Here is a 27573-nt window from a genome sequence, read left to right on the forward strand (position 1 = left end):
CTCCCAGAGGAAGAAGGAGACCCAAGAGGTGGAATCCATGGAAGAGGGGAGGTCTTCCCTCTTTTATAACTAAGGTCTTCATTCAGCTTTCCCGCATTTCTGTCAGCATTCCTGTCCTTTGTTCTATTACCTTTCAGTGATGGATTGTAGGTGGGAAGGCCCAAAGGGTGGGGAGCAGGTGGGCCAAAGGAGTAATCTGGCCAGGAAGGACTTTTGGATTAGCATCTCCCTGTTTGCTTGGAGCTGCTTCATTAACATTTCCTTGGGATGGGATCTGGGCCTTGGGAACATTAACATTTCAATTTCCCAAGTGCTGCTCTGCTTTCTGTGGCTCCATTCTCTACTTGGCCTTCATTTTCAATTTTACTCAATATTAGACCCGATTTACCTAACTACACTAACTACCTATCTTTAAATCAGGCTTCAACCTGAGAAGTGGGAAGGAGAATTGGAGCACATCTGCAGCTTCACAGACAGGTACCAAGAAGGTGTCACACAATTTTCATTAACAGCCAAGGGGCTGGTCACAGATGATCTGGAGGATAAGCTTTGCCACTGGACACTCCTCAAAAATGGCTCACTTGAAAAGCCACCATCATGTTCACTCCTTTCCCCGGTCATTTCCATGGACTTGAAGAGCGAGGCAGGGAGGTGCCTCTGGAGGAGGCCGCTGAAGTCACACCTGCTTGCTTGCTCCCTGGAAGCTGGCTCACCCAGTGCTTGCACAGGGAAGAACTTGTGGAGCCGGCTACTGAGCTGTTAGCCAACCATAATGGGATGGCTGTCTGCTTTGGTAGAAGATTATATAGGCTGTCTGTGTGCACACCTTGTTCTCCAAGAGCTGCTGCACATCGCTGTCATTGAAGCCACTGTCAATATCAGAGGCCATCCATGGAGTTCTTCCAGTATGCTGGGTAGTGCCCCCCTTGCATGGTGCCATGGTGATTGCACACAGCATACAGGTCATAGATGTTGTCCTCAGGGTCCCTCCTGAGTCCATAGGGCTGCCTCCATGGGGACCAATGGGATAGCAAACTCCAGCTGCTCTGGCTTCTCTTGACCACATGAAGAGTCATGTCCAGGCCAGTCAAGGGGAACTTGACCATGTTCTGAAGTTTCACATTTCTGTCTCCTTCCTTTCGAAAGCTCTTGAGGTGTATAGCACATCAGGCAGAGTGCACAGGCTCCGTGTGATGCTCCCCTTCTGCAGCTGCTTGCAGTGTGGGCAACACCAGGCATCATCTGGGGCCAGTCATTCCTCTTTGGCTTACAGTTGGAAACACTGGGATAAAGTGCAGGTTTGAGGTTTGATGCCGCTCCCTCTGCAGGCAGACACTTTCTGCATCTGGGATATACTCATCTTCAGTGTGTACAAATAAGAAATTTTTGTCTCCTTGTCCCATCCTACCACTAACTTCACATGAGCAGTGACACCTGGTCCACAAGGTTTTAATGCTCTTTCTACTGTTGGGTGGCACAGGGGCTGTTCCTCCTGGGGCAGCAAGTATGTAATTCCCACAAAACTGACCACATGCAAACTGAATGGACACACTTGAGTGCAAACAGGAAATACTTCATCTTCTCCAAAATTTTCTTCTGCAGAAGGTCCCATGCTATCATCTTCTCTAAATGCAGCATAAAAGACAGTCTTCCTGTGCTGCCCAATGCAGGCTCAGTTACACACCAGCAGGACAATCTTGTCACTGCCTGCTCTGGTGGTGGGCAGGTCCAATTTCCCCTGCTTTGCTGCTGTTTATGTGCAGGAAGACAGTCTGATGATCCAAGCCAAACTTCAAGTGGTTGAGATTGTTGTTTAAGTGAATTCCTATTTGAGAATTCCTTCAGGTCAAAATATTTCTGGAGTCTCAAAGCAAAAATGCCTTCACTTTCATGGCCTGTCTCCATGTCATCTGTAACACAAAAGGAAAGGTGGAATCCATCATAGATTGTCAACACAATCTGATCAGTGGGGATCTTTGTTTTCATAGATATTGCTTCCTGAAGTCTGGCAACAGTCCCAAACAGAGGCACAGCCACAGCAATCCTCATGTAATGAGGACATTTCCCTTGATACACTACAGTGAAATGGAGAGGTCTTATGTGGGTTAGAGAAATTGGCAAAGAAATGCAGAGGAAAAGATCTAAAGTGTTGCTCTGTTTCTGACAATGAGTACATGTCAAAGAAGATCTGCACTGGGCTTGAAAAAGTTCTTGTACAAAAGTGCTACACTCAGGAAAAGATGGTCCCTAGGGTATGACATCAGTCTCTGATGGAGGCTTCAGAGGAGGATGGCCACTCTGATTTACAGAAGGATAAAGTTCTTCATGAACTAGGTACAAAAGCCACAGCAGAGACTCCTGGGCATCATGCTCGGATTTCCCAATCCTGCAGTGCGTTCTTTGACCTAGTACTCCTTTTTTTTTTTTTTTAAAGAGAGAGAGAGAGAGAGAACTTTTTAATATTTATTTTTTTTTAGTTTTCGGCGGACAAACATCTTTGTTTGTATGTGGTGCTGAGGATCGAACCCAGGCCGCACGCATGCCAGGCGAGCGCGGTACCACTTGAGCCACATCCCCAGCCCTGACCTAGTACTCTTGACATCACGGCTGTGCTGCGGGGTGTAGTCTAGGGGTGTACCCGGTGCGCCAGCTGCTCCGTGACCTCGCCATGGCCCCTTTGCGCACGTCCGGTAGGGCTCAGTCTGCACCGCCCGGTACTGGCCTAGCCCAGGTGGTTGGGAAGAGCTCGGTGCTGCTGAGGCGTTGCAGCACAGCGTTCAGATCAGGCGTTGTGTGGTTGCGGCCCCCTCACTCCGGGCACTGGCTCCTGGTGCAGGCGGGCTGGCGGGCGAGTTGTGGGCCCTGGCTGGAAGCAGCTGTGAAGGCCGCTGTGGTCCGGGCTTTGCCCTGGGAGCAAAGGTGCCAGAGCATGGACAGCATCTTGAGGACACAGCTTGGAAGCTGCCCACCAAACGTGCCAAAGAGGGCGAGGAGGGCACGACCGCCGGCCACTCCAGAACACCCCTTGCTGAGGGAGCACTTCTCATTCCCTCCTGCCACCTCCGGAGCACACATACCTTGGACATGATGGCAGCCACTGACACTCCTCACCACGCCCACCTCCCCGCCTGGACCCGCCATGGCCTCCAGCGCATCTCGCCCTCTGCCCTCATTGGCTCTGAGGCTCTGCGCCCCACACACCCCAGTGGCCCCAAGCCAGCAAGCAACGCTATTTCAGGGTTTTCCACAGTTAGGAAAATCTGACTAACACACTTGTATCATGCGACCTCCATTATGGAACAGTGTTATCTGAATCCATATGTCCACACACTGCATTCACCATGGAGAGAGCAAGAAGGAGTAAATGATCCTCACTGTAGGGTGGGTGTGAATCTAATGGCAAAGCTATGCATGGGGACACATTACACAAGAACAAATAACGGACCCAGCATGGAGGAGAAAACCTGCTGAGTGACAGAGGAATCAGGAACTGTGGATGACATGTGGCATAGTGGGATGTTTGAGATGAACCCCAGGCAGTAGGGAACAACGTCACGGCAAGAAGTACTAGGAAAATATAAACACAATGCCATTTTATTTTCTATAAATCCAGACATGCAGACTTAAAGTAACAAAGTTTAAGAGGTATTAATAAATTATTACTTTATGTATAGAAACTGAAAGGTGAAAAATTTCCTAAATGTAAAAGATTATTAACTTTAACCTTGTTAACAGTTTCTACAATTTCATGTTACCACTTTAGCTGATTCAGAGAAATTTCTCCTTTCCTTTTTCAAAGTTTATCTTCAAACTTCTGTGAATGCATTTGTTGAATTTTTTTTTCTATAATTTTAGTGTGCATAATTATCTTAGTCCATTTTCTGTTGCTATTACTGAATACCACAGACAAAGTAATTTATAAAAAGAGTAAAGTTTTTTTTTTTTTTTTTTTTTTTTTTTTTTTTTTTTTTTCCCAGCTCATGGTTTTGGGAATCAAATGGAAAAGTTATTCGTTTTGTTGGAGCCTTTTTGTAGATTCTAAAAGTGGTGTAGGGCATCACAGGATGAGGCAGAATGTACCATTTCAGGTTTCTCTGCCTCTTTTTTGTTAAAAGCAGAGTCCCATTTGTTACAATTCTACTCCTATTACCTCATTTAATCTTAATTACCTCCCGAATCCCATACAAGGATTAAATTTCTATCTTTTTAATAACCCACAATGGGTATTAAATTTCAACATGAATTTTGGTGGGGCATATGAATCATAATCACGACTCTACAAATTTCCTGTACACTATAAAAACATAACTAAAATCTTTATTAAATAGTGCTACTAGGGCTCAGGCAAATGTCTGGGGTAATGTTTCCAAATCTCAAACTTTGAAACAGGATTTGAATGTAATAAAATAAAAGGAAGAAATTCACCAATCCACTATCACATGTTCTTCTGTAGATTTAAGAAAATGTCTGCTATGAACTAATAACAGAGCTTCTGGGCAGAGGCATGTGGAGTGAAATGTGTTCCTCCAAGGTGAATCTACTGTTCCAGAATGCCATGACATCTATACAGTTTAGATTTATTCACAGGGAAGAAATTTTATTAAATAATGAAACTTTTGAATGATGCAGGACTTTGGGGCACTTGTGTAAGAAGCAACTCCCTGATGTTGATGGGAAGCACATAATTCCAAGTTGCAGATAATTGGCTGCAGAAAAAAGAGAAAATCATGAGACCTTAGAAGTCACATGAAGCCTATGGAATTCAGCCTTTAAATGAGGGAGGGATGATGGCAATTTTTAAAATGGCATGGCACATCCAGATTTCTGTTTCAGAGAGATCATTATGACAACAGTGTAGGGGAGGAAAGACTTCAGGCTTTATGCCCTGATGGGGACCTGTTTTGTGATTACGTGAGAAGATGGGACCTGTCAGCAGTGTCAGTTTGGGGAAAGAGAACATAATTTCAAACATATTAACCTGTCATTCAACAAATAGTTTGTGAACATTTAATAGGAGCCAACAATCATCCTGTGCCTTAAGAGGTAAAATCCCCAAAGCACTTGGGGCTTGAATGGATGTATTTGTTGAGCAGAGTTTCTAGCAATCTGCTAGCAGGAGGGAAGAAAGGGGGAAGCTCCTTTTGCCTCTGTAGTTTTACAAAGCCAATTCAAGAAGATGGATTTTGAATTTGGTCACAAATGAAGAGTCAATTTTGAGAGGCAGACATAGAAGAAAAAGGATGAAACCAGCCCAGCAGTCAAACAAAATTGTCTAAGGCCTGGGTGCTCCAGGTCAGAGCCTGTGAAGCCAGCTTATCTAATTCAGCACTGGTGTCCACTAGTGGTAATGGATGATTCAGTTCATGTCAAGGAATATGCTCAGAAAACCTTTTCAGAACAAGATAAATTCTTTGAGTTTTATCTTGAATACAATGAATGGACACTGGAACATTTCACAGGGAAATTCAAAAATGAGATGAAGAATATGTACTATAGGGGGAATCCAGTCTTATGATTCTACCAAAGAATTTTAATGATTTAATGATTTAATTTTAATGACAGCATGGATTACTAAAAACATCCATATCTATGTTGTCTAATGCTTTCAAATTTCAATCCTAATGGTGACTATATATTTGTTTCTTCCTAAGATTATATATTCAACCTCCCCCCTGTTGAATATATCCCTAATCCTATCACTCACTTTATACTTTTCCCGATCGCCTAACGTCTATATTGATATCTATTTTCCTACAGTTTCCCAAGTCCATTCTTGTGGCTGACTCTTCCTGTGTGCTGATATTTACATTCATTCTCTAACAGAAACCCTATTGCAAAAGAAATTTTTTTCCAAATGCTAAACTCACTCTTCATCCTAAACCTACACTGCAATGCTAACACTACTATCCCTATTTCAATGGATGTTCTCTTCTATATTCAATAATCCAAACTACCAGATCCTATGCCATTGTATATTGATTTATATGATATATCTGTGCAGAAGTGAATTCAAAACTATGCATCCAAATCAAGGGCCCAATGCCTTTCTGTGCTTCAGATCTTACCTAGTTTTCTATTTTTGTACTTACATTTCACCTATACATTCTGATAAAAATCTCAGTTTCTCAATACCAGTATTCTCATCCAGCAGAATGACTCCTAACCCAAATTGAACATGATATTAACCCTAAACATACTCTGCTTCCTCAATCTAATTTCATGTAAGAGCAAGTACAGAGTTGATCTTGCAATACAGGTATGTACAAGATCCTACACCTGTTGAGAACCTCAAAGGTAGATGTAAAAATGATCCCTGGAGAGGATGTAGGCAGCTATGTAGGACCTGAGAGGTGTAAAGTCATCTTCCATGGCAATTAACCCAGTCAGGATGAAGGGATGTGCCTGAATCAGCCTTTCTCTTCTCAATGAAGGCAATATGGACCAAACCAGGCCTGTGGGAATAGCTGATCCCAGGTGCTAATGGTATATATACTTTTATAACTTGTGAAAATGTCACAGGAGGATGGGGCAGCCTCCATCTCATGGGACTCTTGAAAACCACTGTTAAAACAAAGTGGTTGTCAAGGCAGTGACCTCATTTATTTCCTTGAAGGAAGTGACCTCACCTCACTTCCTTGGTGATAGAACTCTCTACTTGGGATCCATGTAGCGAGGCACCCAGAGCCAGTCCCATCCCTGTGGGCTCACTTGTTTGGATTTACCAAGGACAGAGTCATTCTTTCTTGGCACCTACTGATGTGGGGATGGCCAAATACCAGGAAAGCTCTGAAGAGGGGCCTTTCCTAAGAAGGAAGGTACTGGCTCATTGCTGGCTCCTGACAACTTCACAGAGTTGGCCAAGAAGACCAGAGCTAACACAGGACAGGCCACTCTTGGGGAACATACTGTCTCCCACTAGTCAGAGGACACTTTGGATAGATGCAGACTAACTCCAGAGTGGTGTATGTGTGTCTTTGTGGGTGTGTGTTTGAATTTCTGGTTTTGTCTCATGTTCTGAGAATACAGAGGAAATACAGTTTGTTTGGTATTCAATAGTAAACAGTGAATTTACTAGTGAGTCCTTTTGTTAAAGGTGAGTGTTTCTATGTCAATGTATCCCACTGTGTGTGTGGTAGTAGACAGTAAAAAAAAATGCATCAGTGGATGTGCCTGTCTAAATGAAAGCTTCCCAGAACTCCTCCTGGTGAATATATGAATGGATTGCTGTTTGCCTTGCAGATAAGCAACACCTACTATGTTCCTAAGTTTCTGTATTCTTTCTGAATTTTGGCCACTCTTCAGAAGGGGCTTGTGGTTTGTGTCCAAGATATGTATCACCTCCAAGCTCTGTGACATAGCCATGCACTGGATTGCTGAATGGAATTCCAAGCATCTCAGAAAACTCAGAAATCATTGTGACTGGTAAGGCTCTCAGTGGAGAAACCCTGCTTGACTATATAGCAACCCAAGTAGCATGATCAGGAGCTGTCAGTGCCATAGTGTTCATCTTGTGGAAAAGTCTGTCCCCAGGCTTTTTTTCTTACCTATTGATCTGTTCCCCTGAATGTCAGGAAGGTCTTTGTCTCAGGCCACCCCTTTATGAATCCTCAAGAAAACAGTTTCAATCGGAAATGAAGAGGCCTCATCTGTGGCTTTTAGGTAAAGTGTTCTGTAAGGGGATATGTCTTAATCAGCCTCTTGGTCATGTGTGAGGCTGTGGCTTAGATTCTCAGCACCTAATGAAACTAAATAAAGATGCCATGTGTCCATGCAAAACTAAAATGACAAAATAAAAGCAGTAATTTTGGAAGAAGTCTCTTGCCTTCCTCTTGTAAGACTCCTGACCTCCTTGAAGTGAGAATAGGAATCCTTTGGGTCAAACGGTTTGTTCCAAGCCCTGCAGTAGCTAGCACAGAGGTGGTTGGTTTATTCTATGACTCCAGTACACATAAAGAATCTACCCCCAGCAGTCAGTAGGCATCTAATTTGAGAAGCAGAGCAGTATTAACTGCAGGCTCATTTTATCTATTATGGTTCTCAAGAAGGGTGTCTAGCCCACCATGGCTTTAGGCAAATGAGGGCATGGGAGCTTACTTTGGACACCATCGAGGACTGCTTCCCATATGGAAACCTCCAGCCAGAATGTTATGATGAGTGTTTATATGGAAGAAGATGAGGGACTTTTGGGAGTGTTTTTTGTTGGAATTGTGATCATTTTTGTGGTGGTTGGAAGAGATGAGTGGGCCAACCTCAGCTTGATGTCTGGTGTGATTCCCATTAGAGACTGAGTTCTGGAACTGACCTCAGAGAAGTATTGCCATGAATTGTGTTGGGATTTGGGAAGGCCAAGCATGAGAGGTGCCCTTGGAAACTGAGATTTAGGCCCAGGGTGGCTTTCTCCACAGAACTGGGAATCATATGATTTTTTGTGAAAGCCTTGTCAGCCATAGTTGAGAGCCAAAACACACATGGACCTCACATTTTAGATCCCAATGGGCCTGGCTTCACGTGAACTTTTGGCTGCTTTTTGGGAAGCCTTGCCTTTGTGACTTCTTCAGAGCTTTCATTGAAAGGAGATTCCTCACCACTTACTGGTTCCTGAATGAATCAAAACCCACAGTGCCACCTACTTCATCCCTGAATGATGGCTACATGACACCATGAAATTTTTGAAATTCCCATTACCAGGAAGCACTGGAGAACCTTAGGATCTCCTGTTGCTCATCATGACTGAGCCAGAGAGTGCCTTTTTTGACTGGAGTTCATGAAAATGGTGTAGAACAGAGATGCCAGTGAGTTGGACCCCGCTGGGAACTGGGCCTGGAGCAGTGGAGTGCAAGTGTGTGATAAAACATCTGTGGTGGGGATATGTGGATCTGCCATTGGCTTCAAAATGACATGTGACTGACATGGTGCAGCCTGTAGACTCTTATATGTATAGGCATTTTGTTGTGGGAAGAGGTTTCGAGGCAATGCTCAGAATCAGGTTGCTACCCTGAAATGGGAAAGATGTATGTGGTAACAGCCCAGTTGGTGTTTTCTCCTGCAGACCCTGACTCACCACACGTGACAGAACTCCCTCCAGCACTGTGCCCCAGGTTGTTGTAGGGAAAAACGAGGCAAGGCACTGAAGATAGCAGGAAACAGTTTTATTTGGCTGCAACCAGGTTCAGAGGGCACAGTTTTTGTTGTAATCAATCAATCCCCTGAACCCCGATTTCAGGGAGTTTCAGAGTTTTATACCCAGCATGTAAGGGAAGGGGCTCAGAATTTCACAGTCTGCAGAAGTTCACATAAAAGCAGCTTTTTCTTTCACTGTTCTGGGCAAATTAACCCTTCAAGGACAACACTTGAGAAGGGGAGAGCTTCTTCTCCCCTTTCTTCCCTCCCCTACCAGCTGTTACCATGGAGCCCATTTGTAACTTATCTTAAAAATGCAGACATCTCTGTGAAGCTCAGCTCAATGGCCAGATGCCTTGTTTGCAAATTTCTTCAAAGTACTCTACTGGATACTTTTGTGAAAAACTAGTAAGGGGGTGTCCAGCACCTGGAGTGCTGGTATCTTCTCGGCCAGTGGCCAAGTAAACAGGGTGACACAAAAATAGGGTTTATCTACATTGAACTTTTTTGCAGAGACTCTTTGGCTGACAGTCCCCAAATAAGCCATGGTGAAGAGGGCTTTTCTGTGGAGAAAGGAGGTGTCACTTCATTGAGTCCTCTTCTTTCTCCAGGGAGAAGTGTTTTCTGCTGTCCTTTAATAATGCTTCAATTCTCCACTCTAAACATGCCTTGGTGTGCTTCTCTGGTGTTATATTTCAGCATGGGGGAAGCAAGGCCTCATTACCAGTAAAAAGTGGTAACAATAACAGTAAAAGGACAGAGATAATGCCAAAAATTAACTCAAAATTTAGAATTGAAGATAAAAATAATCTTTAGTGATAAGAATTCCTTAATTTGATACTTTAAAAATAATAACAACCTATCACCAGGGGGGCAAATTTGTGACATATGCAGTCAAGGGGACAAATAAAGAATGTCCACATGCTTCTGCTGCTTTCAATTCTTTATTCACTCAAATTACTTAATACCATTTTACTCTATAGGTTCTTAATGAGGAAAATGACAATCCTTAATAATAGGCACTTCAATAGAGACAATCAATTAACAGCAAGCAATTCTAGATTAATTAATTCACAGAAAATAATTTTAGATTAATTCTGAGCATTGAAAAACACATTTAATTATGACAGACTAGTGACAGACATTTCCTCTGAATGCTAAGTTCAAAAGTCTCAAGCCTTAGCTTTATGTCCTGCAGATGCATACTCACTCAGAAAGCAGTGATCAGGTCCTGAAACAAAACAGGCTTTTTTTGGTGTGGAGTGGATGACCAGTTGAGGAGAGGGTCACAGGGAGAATCTGCATCTCTCACAAAGTTCCAGACAAGGTGGTAGAGTTTGAGAGCAGTGAGGATCACACAGAGAAATCAGGAGAATGATAGCAAGCGATGGGATGTCAGTGCAGGTTCTCATCAGGCTCTCCAGCTCGAGTGCATACTTGTTTAGGCTGGCTGAATGCCTGTTTATTCACTCTATTTTTTATACTAAATTTTGGGTTTTTTTGATCACCCCTTGTAATTCTTATCAGGTGCCACCAGATTTCTCCATGACATCATTTACCCTGAGGTCAGAAATATCTGGTCTGGTGGTCTCCATCCTGATAGTCTCACTTTTCACTCTTATCAGCAGAGGAAAGCCTGCCAGAGGCTTTACTCAGTTTATCAGGGTGAGGGGAAGTAATTTGTCTGAGGCCATATTAGAGGGCTCTGTGGGTGTGCCTGGTGATAAATGACCTCTAATAATGACCTCAGGTTTCAAACTGGAGTTTTTTAAATGGAGTGAGAAACTAATGTGACTCCATCTTTGAGAAATCAGCCTCTACCTGAGAGCAAAGCCTGTCCAAATGGGGGAGTTCCCTTGTCCTTGGAAAAACCCAGAGTGCTCCTAGGCACATACCCACCCTGCTGAGTTGTTTGTCTGTAAATAACTGGAGAGAACTTCCATTCCAGGTGACCCTGACTCAGTTACACTAGGTTAGGACCCATAGCAACCCCCTAGCTACCACAAAACGTGTGAGACAGAGAAAATACCTGAAATACCAGGTGATCTTCCCAGTAGTTTTGGTGATTAGTAACATGATTAGGCAAGCTTATCATATGCACTCTTGCAACCCCTCATGGCCGAAACCAATCAGTTCAAATGCATCCACCACTTGAACTAACCAATCACCCTTACCCAACTTGTTCCTGCCAATGACTGTGCTAATCAATGTTAAGAGTTCTTGTTTGACTTTCCTGTGATGTGAAATGATTGGCTGTGTGATGTTGTGATGAATATGGTATCCCCAAAAATCTTATTAATCCTCACTGGACAAAGGGTCAGGACTCACTCTTTGGGACCACTGCATCTGAAATGGTTGTGAGTCCAGGCTTGAGCTTACTATAAACAGTGTTGTGTGATTGCATCAGATTCAGCTCCTGCAGGTCTATTGGGGTCCTATGAATCTGGCATTACAGGAGTTGCTTAGGCTCAGGCCTAAGGCCATTCTCACACAATCCCTTTCAACTTGACAGCTCTTCTGCAGATAAATAGAAGCCAAAACACATAACTTTTGTCTTCATAAACTTGATCTCTTGAGTCCAGTGTCATTTCAAGTTCTGGGTCTAAAAAGACATATTTATTTTCCTTGATGTTTTCAATAAAGCACAAGGAAGTCTTAGAAATAGCTTGGAAGGATAACAATGTTATACTGCAAAACTTCATGAACTTTCATATTGCTTGCTGTGTGTGACTGACCAGTATGTGAAAGGCTTGGGGATATGTAAAAAACTTATTATGAATATAATAGGGAGAACTCTTGAGATTTTTTTTCTTACTGTACACATATCCTGAGGCCAAATGAGGATCTTTATTAGAGATCATTTCTTAAAGAAGAGATAATGATCATAAAGGAATAAATTAACCTAGATATTATGAAGTAAATCTAATATATATTTGATTAAAATTGAGGACATATATGGGCATGTCAAATAGTTTGCTGAATCATTTCAATTACAATTATTTAGTTATTTTAATGTTTTGCCTACTATCTGCATTAGAGACATCATTAACCTACAATTCAGGAAAACAGTGTTAATTCTAGCACTGAATTTATCAGGTTTTGTCACTTTGATATATTACTTATTGCCATAGTAATCTTGTTCTTTAATGTATATATTTATAAATTTACACATTCTAGAAGGTTTTTAGGAAGATAAAAGAAAATATGTCTTAAAAGAGTAGTTAAAAAACTCTTTAAAATTAAAGTATGAATGCTACAGTTATTACATAGCATTTTCCTTTTAAGAATATATTAACCATCAATATGTATATAACAATAACATAATAACAAAATATGTCACAAACAAATAAATATAAAATAATAAATCTTATATGATTTATTTTATAATAATGTTGGTAATATATACTCAGGTGAAAATAAACATTTAAATAATGATACAATGTACATTTTTATTAAGGAATAGTGAAATACATCTATTTTTGTAATATATGTTTATTCATGAAAGTATCATAAATATTATTATCAAATATTATTGTAGCTGCACAAAAATTAAAAATTCAAATTGTACATATCTCAGTAAATAAATGGCTTTTAGTGACTGAAATTTCTGAGTCTGTTATTGTGAAACATAAATACTCAGTAAAATATGCTCTAAAGAAACCTCAATTTGAAAATGTAGAAACATTGAAAGGAGTATTTAGAGTTACTTTACCATGAGATTAAATTAAAATACTTTTGATACCCAACAAATACACTGAAGTTTTTACCCTTAAGAAATACATATGAAAGACTACAGCAATTTTGTCTCTGAGTAATGCCAGCATAAGAGAAAGATGATAAGAATATTAAGTAAGCCTCAAAAATCTGAGGATCATGAAATAAATAAATTCTTGGCAAGAAAATATCTAGAATCAATTTTGATGTAAAGTCAAAACTAATAAGTATTCTAATTTACCAAATCTTAATGATTTAGTATATTAGAGAAAAGAAATCAGAATTCCAAGTATAGACTTGAGAAATGGGTGTGCACAACAAGGTTTAACCTCAGAAAATTTTATACATCCCCTGTGTCTGTCCATGTGTCTCTCTCACATCTTTCCACTGTGACACCAAAAACAAAAACAATGAAGAACAAGTTTTTGAGTAATTATATTTAGGTCTTAAAACAGTTAAAAAAAATCTCTTTTTGTCTATTTTTAGTAGTAATTTGCCTTAGAAGTTCATCAATAATTAGTGATCATCGTTTGTTTGTTGCTCATAATATAGAATGTGTAGAACCACCCAGAATGAGGCTTTGAAAAGCACTATTTGAATAATGTCAGAGCAAAAAGTGCTACAGGGCAGTAGGAACTGAAGAACAAGGCCAAAGCCAGTGCAGGACCTCACAGCATGCAGGGCTATCTCAAGGAGGAATGGAGGTGGTCTATGAGGTCTGACCTCCCTTAGCCAAGACAAAGGGCAGACTAGTACACACTGTCTAGGGAAATATTTTTCTTCAAATCTTATATTTTAATGGATACATGGTAAGAATCCAGAAGTTAAATGTCAACTAGCATATTTACATTCATTTCTGGGACCCTTTCACCTCTAGTTCACTAGATTAGCTAATTTTAATGCCTTTCACCATGTCCTAATTGATATTCTAGCTATGGTGGATAACTTTTTCTTATTCAATATTTATCAGGTAATTTACAAAGGACTCCATTACAGAATACAGTCATTTTTTTTTTTAATATTTATTTTTTAGTTTTTGGCGGACACAACATCTTCGTTGGTATGTGGTGCTGAGGATCGAACCCGGGCCACACGCATGCCAGGCGAGCACGCTACCGCTTGAGCCACATCCCCAGCCCCAGAATACAGTCATTTTTAAAAATTCATAAGGCAACAGATGAAATTGTTTAAAACACATACACAGTAATATCACAGGATATGAAGTCTGTGTAGACACCATGGTCTTTATGTTTAGCTCCTAGTTTAAAGAAAGGTTGACTGGCTTGGAATTTTAGTTTGAAACCTTATCTCAAAAAACTTGAAAGAACTTCTCCCGTGTCTTTACACAGGGAGACTGGTGGTAACTTAGAGACAACTGTGGGTTTGGCACCACTACTCATGACCACTTTTTTCCTTTCTGGAAGACTAAACTCTTTGAAGATTTACATTTCCACTCAGCAGTAGGAAATTCTCCTTTTTCATGTTTTATTTCCCCTCTTACATATTCTCATTTTAGAATATGTTAGGGAAATTTATTCTTCTGGACTTATCTTCTCTTTTCTCTCTGAAGAATCTTTTCAACATTATCTTCCAGGTTTTATAATAGCCATCTATTATTTTAAATTATTTTTTAAGCTTTTTTTAGAGAGAGAGAGAAATTTTTAGTATTTATTTATTTATTAGTTTTCTGCGGACACAAAATCTTTTATTTCGTATGTGGTGCTGAGGATCGAACCCAGTGCCATGCACATGCCAGGCAAATGCGCTACCACTTGAGCCACATCCCCAGCCCTATTCTTGTTTTTAATATACAAATTCTCTGCCTAATTTTTGATTTTTGCACCTAGTGAGTTGTAATTCATTGAGCTCAGGTTTGAAAAAATAATCTTTAAGTTATAAAGTTTCAATCATATGTATTAAGATAAAGAAACTTAGTTTTAAAATTACCCAATTTGCTATAATATTTTAAGTACAATAATTTTAAATGACAAATATTTAAAACACATTAATTTTCTTTCTCATTTGGCAATCTTAATGAAGGCATAATGACTCATTCTATTCTTCTTATAATTTTATCTTATGAAACATGCTTTGTCATTTATTATTCATGTAAATTATTAATAGAAATTCACCACTGGTTAAGAGACATCAGTCAGCCAAGAGGCAAGTTAAAGAAAAATTCAAGTTTTTCTCCATACACAAAATAACTTTCTGAGTATAATTTATGATGGGAAAAAGGCTTCAAGATGGCAAGTAGCACAAACAAGTTTGCTGAAGGCTGTAACTGACCCTGAAGGTGCATGCCTCTCCCAGAGCACACCACCAGGAAGTGAAGGTTCTAAGGCCTGGGAGACTAACATGGATATTTTTAATAGGGACATGTACTCTTGTGATACTAACAAATTGTAGAGGGAAAATGATCCATAAAACCCATAAAATGCAGGAATCCCAGAGTTTTGAGAACTACCTCAGATGTAAGCCACCCAGGAGACCTGTGTGACCATTAGATTTTGTTCACTTTACACTTTTTAGAGTGGGAAATAAACACCGATTAAATAAATAATTGAGATGTGGGTTCTAAACAGCATTTATTTTCTCAACTATACAATCTAAAACATTACTCCTAATGGATTGAAGCACAAGTCTCTGGGACATATTTTTCAAGGCTTTTTAATTTTATTAAAATATTCACTTAATGTGCCACATTCTTTTCCAAATTTCTTAAGGAACAATATCAAAGATTCGATATTATGCTTGACCATACTTAGGGAGTCACTTCAAGAACTGTAGAGTCATTCCACTCATGCCAAGATGATATCATATTTACAAAAAGAGTGAGTTCAAACATTAGTAAAAGAAAATACAATCATTGTCAGATGAAGTCCTGATATATAAAAATAAAATCAGTTAATAAAATTTTAAGCTGGATATGGTGGCGAATGCCTGTAATATTGGTTGGCTCTAGGGGATAAGGCATGAGAATTGCAAGCTCAAAACCAGTCTCAGAAATTCTGCAAGATTCAGTATCAAAGAAAAAAAAGCTGGGGTTTGGCTCAGTAGTTAAGCACCTGTGGGTTCAATTCCTGATTTTAATAATACTAATAATAATTCTACATGACATCATGATAAACACAATAAAAATTAGTAACTGAAGATCTTTTTCCTTTTTTGGTGGTACTGGGGATTGAACCCAGGGCCTTGTGCATGTGAGGCAAGCACTCTACCAACTGACCTACATCCCAAGCCCTATAACTGAACATCTTACTAGACTTCCTTCTGTGACTTTTGTGCTTTTGCTGGTCCTTCTCTTATTCTACACTTTCTGCCCAAATTTTCTCCAGAAACAAAAAACTCACTCCTTCCACAAATTATCTTCATAAAGGACAATTTCTGGAACATCTTCACCCCTTTGGTAAGGATTGTCAAGCCTTCTATTATGAGTTAAAAACTCTATCCTGTTCTTTAATTCTGTTCTTCTGCCTGTTTTTCTGTCCTTCTCTTCAAAATTGTGGTTTATAACTGCATAGTTACAATTATGGTTTACATTGCTTCCTTGCCTTAGAACAAATAAGCCTTTTGCAGGCTTATCTCTAAACCCTAATACTCGTGTTTTGATCTTTCTTTGGGTTCAGCTACATCACCAGGGTGGTTACAGGTCTTAATGCAAGCAGTTTCTGTTTGATCTGGTCCTGGCTTCCTCCCTCCCATGTATGGTGTTCATAATTTTTTGGGCTTGGTGAGACTCTCAGTGAGGTTACATCTCATATACCAGTTTTGATGTAATGAGATGCCTTTTTGCAAATGTAGTGGATGTGATAAGCAGATGTGATATTGCGACTTCATGGAGATAAGTGACTGCAGTGTCTACCTGTCCTGCTATGAGATCTTCTTCATGGTACAAAAACTTTGTCTTATTCCTTGTTAATAAAACTTGAATTGATGGAGTATACAAACCAAGCTTCATGTAGTTCTGTTCTCAATAGTTATGACCACTACATGTCTACATGGTATAGAGCTCTTGCTGTTTTTAAAGGCTACTTTATATTAGGAAACTGAATAATCCTTTCATAACATATAAGTTAGGAAAATCATATTGGGCATGTTCAAGTTTTCCAGGAAATCTGAGAGCAATTATTAATGATTGACAGATGATCAAATTGATAAGATTCCCAGAGTTTAATAGTTAAATTCTGGGAGTGATATATCATAGTTTATAAAGTTACTAAGTGAGAAAAGCTAACATTAGGTTAAACTAAAATCTAGCTATGATTTTACACCTAAAAAATACTAAAATATTCACAAAGTCTTACACCTAATAAGTTATGAGGCAAGGCTATTACTTTATTGGCTTCTCCATTTAGTATTTTCATTTTAGAAGCATTTTATTAGAAGAAATAATAGTATTTCTGATAACAAATGTATAAGAAAATATTCAACACGTTACACATCCACAATGTTCAATAGAAACCATGTAAAGTAGAATTTTTATATCTTTATATCAGATTTTTAGAAAATTCATATATAACCTGGTAGTTAAAAGCATTTTTTGAAGTGTGCTTCTATAAACATTGATGTAGCTGCATCTTTGTACTATGCTGTGATGCCCTTCAGTAGGTGAATTGATAAAGAAAATTTCATTTTTATACAAAATGGAAGGTCGCTCATTATTAAAAGAGAATCAAATCATAGCATATGCAGGTAAATGGATGGAGGTTTAAGAATATAATGCTAAGTGAAGTAAGTCCCTCCCCAAAAAACCAAATGCTGAATATTTTCTCTGTTAATAAAATTTCTGATTTGTAATGGAGAGGAGGGAGAAGCATGGGAGGAATAGACAAACACTAGATAAGGCGGTGGGGAAGAAGGGCAAGAAAGTGGCCATGGCAATAGGAAAGCGGAGGAATGAGATGGATGTCACTTCCCTAAGTACATGTATGAAGACACGAATGGTGTGACTCTATGTTGTGTACAAGAGATATGAAAAATTGTACTTTATATGTGTAATATGAATTACAATGCATTCTACTATCATATGTAACAAATTAAAATAAAATCTAAAAAGTTAATATATAAAAGACTGTGAGCAAATGCAGAGGAAATAAAATATTTAAAAATCAAAAAATATATTAAAAGCATATTTGTATATGTTGAAAACGTTTTATATATCCCACTGTGGAGTTTGTAATAACTGTAACATATTATGAAAAAAGCAAGTACTTTTGAAGCAAGTAAAATATATAAATTTGTTAAAAACTAATATATTCTCTCATTTAAATCAATTTTTTGAGTGAGAGAGAGTAAAACAGTAAATACAAAGAGTGTTTAAGAAATTAAATCAAAATAGGTAGAAGTGGAAAAGTAATTTACATATGAAGAAAATGTCTTAAGTACTAGAGACAGTATCCAGGCTAGAAATAAGAAAAGTAGTGAATGCATGATAAGACTGTGAAGAATCACAGGTTATTTATCCTCTGAAAACTTATTTTCTTGGGATAGAGATCAACACATGAAACTATTTCTCATAAGTTTAGACATGATTTTGTAATTACTTTTCCATGAAAGTTCATTAAATAATATCAATTCTAGATACTTTACGGAATTTTTCTCCAAGTTGATGAAATCTTTTATATATTTTAGAATGTGTGTGTACACTCCAGAACACTATGTATAAATGTATATATGTATATATGTTTTACCTAAGGTTAACTTTTTATATGTATGTGAGATAATTTAATTCTTTTACATTTTTCTAAACATAATGGCAAATAAAAAATTTTGTAGAAAATATGGTGTGAATTACCTGTTTACTTTATTTTAAAGTATCTGAAATTTTTTACATGATGGACTTTAAAAAGCCAGTTATTTATATATTTGAAATAAAAGATGTGTTTGAATAAAATCTGTTGGGACCTCTGCTGACCATGGAAGTGCAATCGCTGGGGAAAAAGAAATCCCCAGTCTTGTGATTCTGGTTTTGTGATTCTCCATGTACATGACAGTTAGAGCTTGAGAAATGGCTTCCATATACGTGCCTGAACGGCCCCAAGATATGGCTTCCACAAACACAAAGAATAACTCCCCAGCAATGGGGCACACATACCTAATGGGGTATTGTTTCTGTAACTAGGGTAACGGGGCTCTGTTTCTGTAACTGGGGTGCCTAGGATACCCCAACCTGGGGGACTCTCCAATCTCTGATTGGCCCCTGCCTTTGCACCCCCTCCTTCTCCTCTCTCTATATAAGTCCTCAACTCCAACTCGGTGTGATTTTTGCCAGGCAGGGTGGCGGGCTGGGTCACGACACTCACCCTCTCCCTCAGCCTGTAGACACTCACTAGCTGGTCTAGTGATTCTCCTCAACCTCTGTCGGAGGGCAGTCCGACAAAAATCATTTTAAGAAAGCCTCCACTCAATGGTGTATAAAATTCCCTACTAAAGAGTATTTGTATTTTAATTTTTTTATTACAAAATGTTTCCCATCAAAATAATCAATGGAGGTTAGCCCACCACAGTATTTTAAATCACCTTTCATATTAACCTATGGCAGGGATGCTAAGAGCATTACATTTCAAAGCACAATGGATCTCAAACATCAAATAAAACTCTAGGCTTCATGAATCCAAAAGAAAGGATATGACCAGCATTTTCTATTTACCACAGAGCCTTCTCTCAAAGAAGTAGGCAGTTCTATGCTAAGTATTCGATAGCATACCCTTGGTGTCAACATTTCCTATTCTTCTATAACAATCACTGGAGGTCCAGATTTCCCCCCACAGTCAGAATATTATTTTCTTCTATAGGGTATGCTCACAAAGCAAAACAAGGAGGAGTTCATGGAAAAGGACTTTTTCACTCATATTTTCCTTACTGTCTTTTTGCTGGAAGCAAACAGAAGAATCTCTCTTCAAAATTGCTGTCACCATTGTTCACTACACTTTACTAATCCCAATAATTCACTGCAGCAATCTCTTCTGTGGGAGCCAGTGTTGAGGGTCTTCTGGTGCTGAACAGAGGCCACACAAGCCATGTGGAATGTGGATGAGCCATGTCATGTCTTGTGAGCTGCATGGCTTACACATTTGCTTTCCAAAGGAGTCAACCTGATGTGGTCTAGAAGGCCCTGTATTATATGAATTCTGATTTTCTTAGAAATTGGCCAACTTTATTCAGCTCAGCTAGTGTGCTGCTCCTAATGGTCTCTGCATTAATATTAGTGCAACACAAAAGAGCAGTGGGCCTCAACTATTATTTTCCACCTGTTTCAGTCCAACTATTTTTCAGGATTTTTTTGTATATAAAAAGCCCACCCCTCTTATATAGGTTAATATACCAGTGGATTAAAAGGCACTATTATAATAGTTGTGTGACTCTAATTAGCTTGAATGCTTAAAATGGACTAAGTTATAAACCATGCTGTTATGCTGCAGTAAATGGTACTGTGTTTGTGCATCCAATCACTGTATCAGTGTGAAGTAAATGTATGGATACTTAGATCAAGACAGCAGAGGCATGGGTGAGAAATTCTACACATCAAGAAAGAGCTGAAAGACCTGGGCTTGTGCCTGGAGCTGGGATTGTAACTCAGTGGTAGAACACTTGCTTAGCATGTTTGAGGCACATGTTTCCATCTAAGTACTTCATATAAATAAATGCACAAAATAAAGGCCCATCAACATCCAAAAATGTATATAAAAAAAGAAAATGCTTAAGTACATTCTCAGAATTAGTCTACGCAGTTTTAAGAAAATATAAACAAAATGAAATGTTTTACCTCTTTTAGAAAAGCTATTACCTTCAATAAAGTTCTTCTTATAAATTTATTTCTTGTTTTCCTGTGAGAAAATTGTAACACGTTAAAATTCAGTTGTATGTTCTCAGCCAAAAGAATGATTTAATGTCAGAGATTTTCTTCCTATGCACAAATCACCACCTTTACTGTTATTATAGGAGAAATTAATGCACACAGCTTGGTTATTCTCACAAAGTTTATGTAAACATGTTGCTCTAAATTCTATTTATATAATCAATTGTGATTTGCTACCAATGCAGATGTCTTGTTACCATTTGGAACACACGAATTGGTGATGAATTGATGGCTATTTCAGTTTCAAGAGAAACATTTCCTATACGGGTGTCTGTATTTTTTCAAGAGGATAAAACAAGAACAGTGAGGACTTATTGATTTCGGATCCATGCAAAGATAACTAAGAAAAAAGGGTGATATCACTTAGAACAAGTGCACAAGTTTATAAACCACTTTTAAAAAATCATATTAAAAATAGACACAAAGAACTCCAGATCCAATTAAGACAAAATCAACTACTCCAGGCAATAAAACTACAGGAGATATCACAATATGGATACTTGAGAAATAGTGCCACTTGTTATCTGATCATATCACTCACTGAAACATTACCCAGGAGAGTCAGAGCCAGTATAAACACTTCCGGAACCATTTAGAGCACTGTTCTTTAAGACCTCAGAAGTGAATGTTAGCTAGAGCCTACGGACATACTAAAGTGATTTATTATCACAAGGTGAGCTAATACATTCTGCTTTACAACTCTCCTGGCAGGCCAGAGAACAGACTGAATTATTACCTTCAACACATAATGCTCACAAAGAGCTTTGTATTATTGATAAGAGTGCATTATTCTGTGGCATAATAATGCTGATAAATTATGAAAAAAACACATTTTTTTTTCCAATTCATAACATTGTTTTATACATTCTGTTGTGGCCAGCAAAGTATGCATTATTACAGACAGCTGTTTACATGATTCAATAAAGCCCCACGGGCTTTCACTGATAATCCTCAATCACGACTACTTTTCCAAATAAAAAGCCACTTCTATCTCTCACAATATTTAGAGGAGGTTTGCAGAAATGTCAGTGGTTCATAAGGAAGAAACTTGGGCAGAAGCCCCAAGAAACCAGTGTAATTTTATAAGTAAGTTTAGTGGGGAGGAGAGGGAGTCTTGTATATTAAAGAATAAGCCCTCTGTAGAAAATGGAGTCTCATGTGAAGATTAGTAAGTCTAATTTTGGAAAGAGTTTCTGTCAGAGTTTGCTAGTATTTTATTCGGTGTTGCAGTAATTCACGTGCAGGTCAGCATGAGAAAGAAAGAAGCAGCAGAGCAAGCCAAGCAGCAGAAGAAAAAAGTCCTTTATTGTACACAAGCAATCTTTTTATAGTATTGTGAACAAAGAAGGCAGCCTCCCAACAGCAATAAACCAGGTCTTTCAGCTAATTAAACATAGCACACAGAAGTTTTACTTTCTAATCAGAAGTGACCCCCTTTTCATGGCTAATCTACTCTCAGCCTGGAGCATGCTGAACTCTGCTCTTTGTTAAGAACAGATAATAAAATTTTTCTCAGCGCCCTCCTAGCGCACTTGGCAGAACATCCCATTTGTGAGTAAGTCCTCCCAAGGGCAGCAGACATCTTGTTTTCAATCATATCCGCTGTTACCTTGACAGAATATCCCATTTGCAGGCAGATGCCATCAAGGACAGTAATCACATCTGATTCTCTACAATTTGGTTTCTTTCTCTTCTTGTGTCAGATGGTGAAATGCCTAATTTTAAAACCACATTTTGAGATGAACATCCTTAAAGAAGTTTAGAGATTTTTCCATTAACTTAGAATTCCTCCACAGTTTTCAATTTTGCAAGTCATAGTAACATTAAAATAGGCAGACTGCATAACCAAATGTTATTCGGAAGTCTTCAAATAAGTTTAATAATTTCTTTTTCTATCCCATGTAAAAAGGAATAATTATAATAAAAGATAAGTTGAGAGTAATTGGTTCTTTTCATAAGAAACAGTTTTTAGACATCAAAAACTCCATAAATACAATTTTGAGCTGAAAAGATCTTAAGAGTTCAGCAAAGTAACAAAGTACCCATCCCCACAGCAGCCCCACCCCCTGGATCCCCGCCCCGACTGCAGCGCTGCCCCAGGCCCCTGCACCCTATGCGGACTGGCCCCCAGTCCCCGCCCCCACCCAGCCCAGGCCCTGGCCGTCCCCCCCCTGCTCCCCGCCCACACAGCAGCAAGGCCTCATCTCCCTGGCCCACCAGGGCACGGCCCTGCAAGCTCCCCGCCTCCATGGCGATCAGGCCCCCAGCTCCTTGCCCACACCACGGCCCGGCCCCTGGCTCCCAGCCCCCAACAAGGCCCTGCCAGCTCCCTGCTCCCACCTCCGCCAGGGCTCCCCCACTCCCCGCCCCCACAGCCCCCTCCAGCCCCGGCCCCCAGGCTCCCCGTCCCCGCTGTGACCGGCCCCATCTCCCTGGCCCACCGTGGCGCGGGCCCCTTGGCTCCACGCCCCCACCACAGCCAGGCCCCTGGCTCCCCTCCCACACCAGGACACGGCTCCCCGCCACCTCTGCCCCCTCCTCGGATTGACCCGGGCTCTCTGCCCCCTACACGACCAAGCCCCAGGTCCCATCCCCACCTCGGCCAGGCCCCGACTCCCAGCCTCCTCTGCGGCCTGGCCCCTGACTCCCAGCCCCCTCCGTGGCCTGGCCAGCTGGCCCCAAGCACGTCTCCGCCGCCCTGCCTGGGGCAGCTCCTTCCCTTCAGCCCCTGGTCCTGCAGCACCCCTCACCCTCTGCCCCAGGAGCTGACATGGGCTGGGGATGTCCTCCCCCTCTTCTCCACCACCTCCTCCGGGAGGCTTAACCCGCGGTTTGGACCCTCTGGGCTTCACCCCCACACACTCCCAGCACTTCCCGAGTCCTGCCTCCCCTCACCCGTCTCCCACCTGCGCTGCAGCTGCAAAGCATTTCCCTCAAAGAATGCACCTTCTCGGAGCCACCTGCCCAGCTCAGCCGCTGCCCTAAGGAGAGCAGGAGCCTCTCTCTCACCCCCACGGGTCTGGGCGGCAGGCACTCTCTCCTCCAGTGGGGGCCACGCCCTAGACACCCCCCCCCCCTTCTGTCTACCCGCTGGGCCTCGCGCTCACCTCTGGCCTGCGCCAGGCTGCAGCCTCCACTAAAAACTGTGTGCCTATTGAAGGACAGGATTCTTCCCCACCAGTAGTATTAAAATAGAGAAATGATGGCCCTTATAAGACAAAATACATAAAAAGGAGAGCTGAATGGTCCATAGAGTAGAAATCTGTAAGTTGAATGAAAAGATGATGTGCACATAAGAAGATACAAATAATAAAGTGTGAGTCAAATGGTTTCTAAGGTTGACACACATTTTGTCCACACTACATTCAGCCTAACCAGCAGGACAAAACACCACATCAGTATTATATGAATGTCACATTGTATACTACTTTACACAAGTGCATATATGTTTTAAAAGACAATATGTAGAACTTATCAGAATATAAAAACTTGAACAAGGACACAAAAGGCCCAATTACACACATGTCTTTAGATATGACTCACCATTAGAAAGAAAACAATTTTCCATGAATGTAATCTGTACTATTTTTCATCAAAATATTAGCATGTGGGCCTGGGGTTTTTCTCAGTGGTATTGTGCTCACCTAGCACATGGGAGGCACTGAGTTCAATCATCAGCACCACATAAAAATAAATAAATAAAATAAAGGTATTATTTATAACTACAACTATGAAAAAAAAAACATTAACAAAGAAATTTTAGCATGCTTCTCTTTTAAAGGAAAGAGACTAAAGAAAAAAATACTTTGGAGGAAAAGTATATATGAAATACCCCCAAAACCTCTGCTTCAGAGAAGAAAGTAAACTAGTAGCATCATTAAGAGACACTGATGTATATTAAAAAACTCTAATACAATAATGAAGAGCAAGGAGTCATAGTATGAACCAAACACAAAGATAAGCTCATATACATGTAATTTTTTTGTATTGTTAAGAGCAATTGAATGGTCTAAGCCTATCCATGTCCAAAATAACACTAGAAGTAAGTGGATGATACAATTTAAAGTTAGATATTTGAGCTTGGGTCACAGTTCCCTGAGAGTTTGCATGCAGAATATGTAAGGTACTGCATTCAAATTCATCATAAAAAGCAGATGTTCAGATGAGGTGAAGTTACAAGTTGTTTTAATCAGTCTTTTTCACCACTGTGACTAAATAAATTGACCATAGAAATAGTAGAGGAATAATAGTTTATTTGCAGACTTAGGGTTTCAGAGGTCTTAGTCTATGGACGACTGCTCCATTTCTCAGGGCTCAAGGTGAGGCAGAATATGGCAGAAAGGTGTAGCAGAGGGAAGAAACTTACATGGTGATCATGAAGTAAAGAGAGACTCTGTTTGGGGAGAATATACAAATTTATACTCCAGAGCCAAATCCCCAATTTCCACTTCCTCCAGTGACACACTATCACTTCAGTTACCACAGTTAATTCATTCAGGGATTAGTTCACTAATGCGGTTAAGGCTATGATCAAATCGTTTCTTCTGCTAACCTTTCTTCTTTGTCTCACATGTGAGATTTTGGGGGACACCAACAACTGGACCATAACAGAAATATAGCAGAATATGAGGCTTTTAACCCTCCCTCCCTCTACTGATTCATTGATTGCACATCTACTCATGTTATGGGTCCTTCTTTGACAAAGTCATCAATAAGTTCAGATACATTGGACAATTAAGATTTAGATACTTTGGACAATTGAAAACAATACCTACAGCAAAATGAGTGGAAATTGCTGGGATACACCTAGGCATTTGAGTTGTTGAGTAAAGTGCCACATATGTGAGAAAAATCCCCCCAAAGTCAAGGGTCACCTTAAATAAGAAGAGATTGAGATCATATATAAGCTGACTTTAAAAATTTCTGTGATTTTCTTCTTAATTTACCCAGTGGTTAGAGAAGAAATAATATATAAGTATAAAAACGACAAAGTGGTCATCTTCTACTTGGTGTGTTTTCATTTACTTCACTACCTGAAGTCAGGGCAGTGAAGTTAAATATCAAAGATGTCAATTTGTCCCAAAAAAGAGATTTCCCAGTGGTTTTGCTAACTTCTCTTGTGGGAAGAATTGCTTCTCTCTCTATTCAGTTATGAGTACAAAAGGGGCAAATTAAGCAAACTACTGATAGACTCAATAAGATTTGAGCGCTTTTGGAGCCCTGACCTACACTTGTTCACCCCAGTCATAATTCCAGGCCTACCATTTGTTTTCAGAAGGACTTTCTCCATGTACTGAGCATCTAAAATTAGGGACTTCTGTTCCAGGGAGTGTATCTTAAACTTCTAATTTCTATAAGCAATAGAGACTGAGCTTGTGCAAATATTCATACATTATAAACAGCTGGATTTACATTGTTTGTAACTATTTTCAAAAAATAAAATTTTCAGCAGTAGTGTTAAAATGTGTTAGAAATCACTGATTCCTGTTTTATCACAGAAAATGTTCACAGCACAATCTTCCTCTGGCTACTCGACAGCCTAGAATATAAAACAGTTACATCAGAAATTTAATGCATCAGTCAAATGAAAGATTTCTTACACCCTATGCAGTTTTGTCAGAATGCCTATGGTAAAAATCTGAAAGATAGGGGCTGGGGTTCGGGCTCAGTAGTCCAGTGCTTGCCTAGCACATGGTAGGCACTGTGTTTAACTATCAGAATAACATAAAAATAAATAAATAAAAGTAATTTATCTATGACAAATAAATAAACAGTTAAAAAAATATTTAGGAGCAAAAAATAAAAATCTGAAAGATAATAAGTACTCCAGAGCATATGAGCATGGATATAAAGACTTATTTTTAAAAATGATAGTGAGAATATAAATTGTATAAAGCTATTTTTAAAAATGGTATTAAGGTTCTTCAATATGTTAAAATGAAAATACCATATTGCTGGGAGCCATTAGCCAAGTAGGTATGACAATTTCCTTGCCAGCATACCCCATGTTGCTTAGTGGAAGGACTCGTGGAAATAGGACATTTTGCAGTGACAGTGCATCTAAGGTGACCTTGCTCAAGGACCAGGGCGGATCCGGGTTTAGGGTGTTCCCGGTTTAGGACTATCTGGGTTTAGGGTGGTTCCAGGTTTAAGGTTATTCCTGCTGGGAATGGGGTGTATCCTGCTGCCTGAGTTCCCCTTGAGTTCTCATGGGATTCAGACAGTATTTTTTTGGGAGACAGAAGCCCAGTGGGTGTAGATTTGGGCAGAGAACATGGATTTCCCCAGAATGTGATTGTAGATGGCTGGTGTGAGTTCGGGAATAAAGAGTTGCTGTTTGAATCTACAAGCTGTGTGGTGGCTCGTGATTTTGTGCCCAGCCAGACTGCGACACCATATGATTCAGTACTAGTAATTCTGGGTATGTATCTAAAAATATTGGAGTAATTACATCACAGAAAACACTACATTTATATTTTCATTGTAGTATTTTTCACTGAACTTGGTAAAAGAACTAAATTACCTTTAAGGTAAATGGTAGGTTGCGCATGGTGCTACATGCCTGTATTCTCATCAGCTTGGGAGGGTGACACAGGAGAATCATGAATTTAGAGCCAGTCTCTGCAACTTATCAGTGAGGCACTAAGCAAATCAATGAGTCTTTTATCTAAATAAAATATAAAAAAGGAGCTTGTGATGTAGCTCAGTGGTTGACTACCTCTGATTTCAACACACAGTACAATAAATAAATAAATAAATAATAAATAAATAGGCACAACATATTGATTCTATACTTTATTTTCCAAGAAGCAACTTACTTGCACCCTTCTGGATTAACTGGACAGGATGTATCACATTCTTTATCAAACTATTAT

At 39.7% G+C, this 27573-nt stretch overlaps 1 pseudogene; it reads right to left on the minus strand.

The window, feature by feature from the left end:
• Positions 1-3086, minus strand: part of LOC139704308 (ubiquitin carboxyl-terminal hydrolase 31-like) — a 36173-nt pseudogene extending 33087 nt beyond the window's left edge.
• Positions 3087-27573: the final 24487 nt, after the last annotated feature.

This window comes from Marmota flaviventris, unplaced genomic scaffold (assembly GCF_047511675.1).
Source record: "Marmota flaviventris isolate mMarFla1 unplaced genomic scaffold, mMarFla1.hap1 Scaffold_49, whole genome shotgun sequence".
NCBI lineage: Eukaryota > Metazoa > Chordata > Mammalia > Rodentia > Sciuridae > Marmota > Marmota flaviventris.